The sequence below is a fragment of the Capsicum annuum genome, chromosome 7, assembly GCF_002878395.1.
Source record: "Capsicum annuum cultivar UCD-10X-F1 chromosome 7, UCD10Xv1.1, whole genome shotgun sequence".
Taxonomy (NCBI): Eukaryota; Viridiplantae; Streptophyta; class Magnoliopsida; order Solanales; family Solanaceae; genus Capsicum; species Capsicum annuum.
This window is the reverse complement of record NC_061117.1, coordinates 40,844,229-40,850,345: the sequence shown is the minus strand read 5'-3', so window position 1 is coordinate 40,850,345 and position 6,117 is coordinate 40,844,229.

Sequence of the window (6,117 nt, the reverse complement as noted above, 5' to 3'; positions counted from 1 at the left end):
TTCCCAAAATAATTGGGACTTGAAAGTCCACTTCGCAGTCCAAGATCACAAAATCCGTATGAAATATGAAAGAAACTGCCTTTACTAATACATCACATAAAGTACCTGCTGGCTTCTTCACTGTCATATCCACCATGACTAGTCTCATGGTAGTTGGTTTGGGAGCTTCTAGCCCCATTTGCTTAAATACTGCAATGGGCTTGAGTTGATGCTAGCCCCTAAATCACATAATGCTCGAGTGAAGTTGAAAGATCCTATAGTACAAGGTATAGTTAAATCGCCAGGATCCTTCTTCTTCTGTGCCAAAGATCTAGTAACTATAAAACTTTAATGAAGAATATTTTCAACTGGCTCATAACTCACTGATCTTTTCTTGATGATTAAATCTTTCATAATTATTACATATCTTGGCATTTTATCCAATGCCTCTACAAGAGATTTGTTGACTGACAGTTTATTAACATGGATAGAAACTTTTGTTACTTACCATCTTTTTTCTTCTTTTTTAGCCTTTGAGGAAACGGGAAGAAGAATTTTTGGGATAGGCTTCAACACCGGCTTCTCAACCTTGTCTTTTTATTTATCCTTTTTTCTATTGCACTTTGTATCAATAGGATCATCATTATTTTTGTGCTCATACACAGTGGGACAGGTGGGTCTGTGTTGGTTTTACTACTCCGAGTGGTAATGGAATGGCAATGAGCATCATTTTTTTTATTCTGAACCATATTGCTAGGGAGAGTGCCTAGCTATATCTAATTTACAGTGGATGACATCTAATCGAATTGTTGCTCCAACCATTTGATTATTGTAGCATGTGATTAACCTTTCAGATTTAGCCTTGATAGATATGCCTCAATCTCCTTAAGACAAATTTCTTATCCTTTGACTAATTTTTACAAAAGTGCCTTCATTCTGGACTCTGAAGCATGACCCGAATGTGGAGCATACCTATCACTCTTCTTTTTGTAGTTAACTTTCTAACACCAATAACTCCATCTCTCCACTTCATCTCTGTATATGTCATTATAATATTTTCAACCTTAATTCCCTTTTCTTTGGACTCAAAAATCCTCCAATTTTTGATAAAGATACTTTGCTTCCCCTTCAGATTCAATCTCAAAAGGCTTTTTCCTGAGTCCCAATTGCATTTACTTTCTTATCCCTATTGCTTCATATTGCTTAGTAAGAAGTCCAATATCTATCCAAAGTTGAGCAACCTCTTGTCTGACTAAGTCATTATTCGCTCCATAATCACCAGTTGTTCTAATAGCATATACACCTGCACCATGATCAATATCTCAAGTATGCCATCCTTTATTGGTCACTAAAATATGCTCTAGCATATATTATGTATAATCCCACTGAAGTGGCATAAATATACCTCCTAAAATAGTATCTACTATTGCTCTTGAACTGGAATTTTGTGATTTGTAGAAGATTTCTAGAAAATTTTACCCTCTAATTCTGTGATTGGGTACCATGCTCAGCTTCTTCTTAAATCTAAACAACCCCTTATACAAAGATTCTGCAGGTAACTGTATAAAGCTATAAATCTTATCTTACAACTTTAGCAACCTTGCAGGTGAGAATAATATGCTAAGAAACTATTTTTGTAGCTTATGCCAAGAAATGATTGAACCTCTTGGATGTTTCCCCAACCATAGTGATGTTTCTCCTGTAATTGAAAGTGGGAACATCCTGAACCTCAAAGCTTCTTGGTCTACCCCTAGAAGGGTATAAGATGTGAAAATCCCAATAAAGTTAGCAAGATACAGATTTACATCATTAGTTGCTACTCCTAAAGATAAACCTTTTAAGTTCAACAACTAGACATAACACTAGTAATGTCAAACATCACACTGAGAGGTAAAGGAGGAGGAATAATCTCTCCTGTCTCAGCCATTTTAACATAACCTATATCCTCGTCCTCTTCCTCATATGGCTCCAATGACTGGTAAGTAGGGAGTAAGGGACTCTTCCTTTCTGAAATCGATCACCTACATGTCTTGGCTTAACTAGGTCTCTATTCTGAGCTTTCTGAGCCTCTTCATCTAACCTAGCCTCTTCAGTTTATAATATATCTCTCTCTAACAGTTACTGCATCTATATATCTGAAACATTCTATGTATCAAGTGGAACAGGCGTGAGTGCCGTGTTTAGATAAATAGGTGGGGGATCTAGAACCCCATCAGGAATGCCATAACGAACTTGTTCTGCCATTTATTATGGTGTTTGATTTATTCTTTATAGATCTTGATCAAATAGGATAAAGAGATTGACTCTACTCCTAGTTTTAGACATACACTAGCGTATACCAAATAAAAAATAAAAAATAAAACTTGCAAAGTTCACCAAATTCGATCAACAATAACATGGTATTCTCTAGTGATGGTGCTAAAACTTGATGTCACCAAAAAATAACCTCCTTAGTAGTATGCTTCGGTCGATGCCAAATATAGTGACCCAACTATGTAGGGTTCGAACCCATAGGGAAAATACTGAACAGTTGCTTGATTTACTATAATTCATGAGCAGTACAAAAAAGAAAATGGGGGAATTTGTATCAATCGTAAGTAGTAACGAAATCTTAAATGCTTTTAAGTTGTAAGCAATAGAAGATGAATAATAGACTTGTGTTTACTTTGGCTTCCTAACTCCGTAAATTTCTCATGTTCAACCCACCTATTATATTGTTCTACATCTAAAGTCTATAAGATATGTATTATCAACCGTCTTGTGAATGTGAAGATAAATCTCACCTTTTACCTATTCAGTCTCAGGGCGTCGCCTTGTTGATCGTTGCTACAACCTCAGTTTGCTATCACCTTTTGATTTTTAGTGATTAGATGAGATGGCGGGGACTATAAGATGGAGGTGAATCCCAAACCACTATCCTAATCTTCTTTCCCCAATCACAATCTCCCTTGTAAGGATGAATGTAAATACAAGATATCTCAGGCTTTTGTAGTAGCTCTGAGATTAATTATTGAAAAGAAGATTAAGATGCATTAATAAACCCTAGAATAAATGAATATCATACTTTCTCTACATAGCTATATAGCAAGGGTTCTAACAACCCTAGTCAAGGAGATTAGCCACTTATGTTCGTGTAAGAATCTATGAGTATCAATGAAGAAAACATGCAATTAATTGCACAATAATAATATGAATAAACTCCAAAATCTTGAATTGAATAAAAACCCAAAATCTCAAGAATAATTGTAAAAGTATTGTAAGAATGTGTAACCTAATAAACAATAAACCCTAGGTTATTTATAGTATCTCAAAATAACATGGAAATCCTAATAAAAACTATAAGGGTAAAGTTTTGTCGGCACTCGGTACGACTCAATCAGTAACTCATACCTGCATCATGTGAGTTGTACCATGCCTTCTTGTATCCATTCCATTGTTTAATCTCCCAAGGCTTCAACTTTCTATTCTTCATACGACTTTATCTTATGAGTCATACACGAATATACGACTTGTGTATTGTTCTCGTATCCATTTGGGACTTCCTTCATTCGAAGCCTGGACACTGGACCTCTTACGATTTTCCAATACAAGTCATAGTCATACTTTTGACTCATATATTTTTGGGACTTTCACTCTTGATTGTAGCTTTGGACACTGTTATGCTTAAAAATTCTATTCACGACCCGTATCCTCAGTATACGACTCATTTAGCTAAGTCATATCTTTCTTTACATAGTTTTTTGTTTGGGTCTATGGTTCTATTTTGCTTACGAGTCCTCATACGAGTCGTATACTGTGTTGACGACTTGTTAGGAATCTCATACTTTGATCAGACATAGTCTTTTTAGATCTTTCTCTTTAATTTTTATTCCAACACTATTGTAAACCTATTTTATCTGAAATAAACATAAATGTAAATCATACCCCTTAAGATAACCTAAGTATCTACATAAATTCATAGTTTTAAGCATCGAAAGTGTCATTTTCCATGACACATCATTGACATGCGAAGATAGAATTCTCTAGTATCGAGGATGTTTCATCATGAATCAACATTTGAATGTGTCAAAAGCACACAATTTGAAGAAATGTCTTCAAGTCGGTATTTGAACACGGATGGCATATGAGATTTCCTAGGAATTGACAATTTGAGGGTCATTTATAAGTCATATTATTTGAAATAGGATAGTGTGCAAGATTACCTATGAGTTTATAGTCCATTGTTCATTCGTAGCCACAACAAGACCCTAAACGAATAGTGTGCAAGGTTACCCAAAGACCGATAATTTAAAGGTTATCCATAAGTCGCAACTAAATCCTTATAGGAGAATATGAGAGATTATCAAATTGATACTCCAAGGGATATATATAAGCCACATCATACCCAAGATCTATTATATGCAGGATTACCGAAAGACTAGCAATTTGAGAGATATATATAAGTCATATTGTATCCAAGGTCGAATGATGTGAAGGAATACTTGAGAGCTAGAGATTTGAGGGATATATATAAGACATCTCATATCCAAGGTCTAATAATGTGCAGGATTACCTAAAAGTTCGAAATTCAAATGATACCTTTAATTTGCCACATATTCAATATCAAACAATACAGCAGATTATCAAAAGATTAATAATTCAAGGGAAATCTATAAGTCATATCAATACAAATGATGCGCCATACTTACCTGAGGTCATATGTAAAGAATCATTGTCAATAACCGAAGAGTTTATAGTTTCACATATAAAAAGTATTATAGGTGACAAAAAAGGTTGACACATCAGTATAAGATTACACGATTGTATGGACCATTCAGCATAAGGTGTCGTCGATGTCCAAATGGGCCACCCCATTTTAAAGACGTATTCAATCGACAAATGAACAAATTATGCCACAACCAAGAGGATTGTTTTGTCTATTATTGAAATTTATTTATTTCTAAATAGGTACATGAGAGGATGACTTATCTTTTTAGGTAACAACTCACTTGGAGATATAGTAAGAAGTTATACACCCCTTTTGGTAATTGCGTTTATTACTAAATATTTTTGTTTGAGATATTGTCGAGAGCATTCGAGAGGATTAAAATCTCAAATCAAAACCACAGGTTTGTACGACTCCTAAAAGGATGCACCATAATGTGGAACTCTTCTTAGCAGTAAAATGGGATGAAGTCAGGAGAGGGACATCAAATTCTTTGGACGCAAGCTAAAAAATGATTGCCACCACCATCAAACCACACCCCTATTAGAAGGAATATGGGTATTCTGGGATGTTCTGGTTTCAACTTCACCTTTGGTATATTTCCTACTTATATCGAGGGTAACCTTCTCTTTCTTTCAAATCTGGGTGACAACATACTTAGAGTTTTGGAAATTATGTCTAGCTATGTTCTTTCCTATGAATGTAAAGGATACCACTTTCATGGTTAAGAGGTTACAAGCCTCTTTTCTGCAACTCAATCAACTTGTCACTCCTCTTGAGCCAAAGCTCGTCTAAAATAAAATACTACCTTTTCTACCGATTGAGTTAAACTACAAGCAGTCTGATTTCCTAAGTCTCGGGGATATATAAGCTGCGCTCTTTGTTTAAAACTCGACTACATCCTAAAATCCCCCTAATCTTCTTATCCCCTAACTTTTTGATTTCCCAAAAATTCAAAAATCAGAATAGCTCATAAGTTACATAAAAATCGTTCTTTTATATCGAGCATTATGAACTACAAGTATCCTGAATTATCATGTAACTTGAGATATGTAGGAAAATCGATACCCGGGTTCGGCCATAACTCCATGAAACTCATGCAAAAGCTAACCTCTTTCCAAAATAATTTGTGATCGTATAAAAATTAGAAACATAAAACTTCCTTTGCCTATGGTTTTTTGTATCCACCCTACCCAAAGGGAGGAGGTAGTTGACACCTAATTTTTTTCCTCCACAAATAAGTTAATTTCGAGTTTCTTTGATTTTAAGTAAAATTACAACATTTATTTTATCCAAATAAAAAGCTTTTCAAGGAATTTATGTGGGTAATTATGTCATTTTAAGTAGCAATTATATATTATCATATTATATTATACAAAATTATATAATTTTATTACTTAAATATTTATTTTATGGTATATTTGATTTTAATC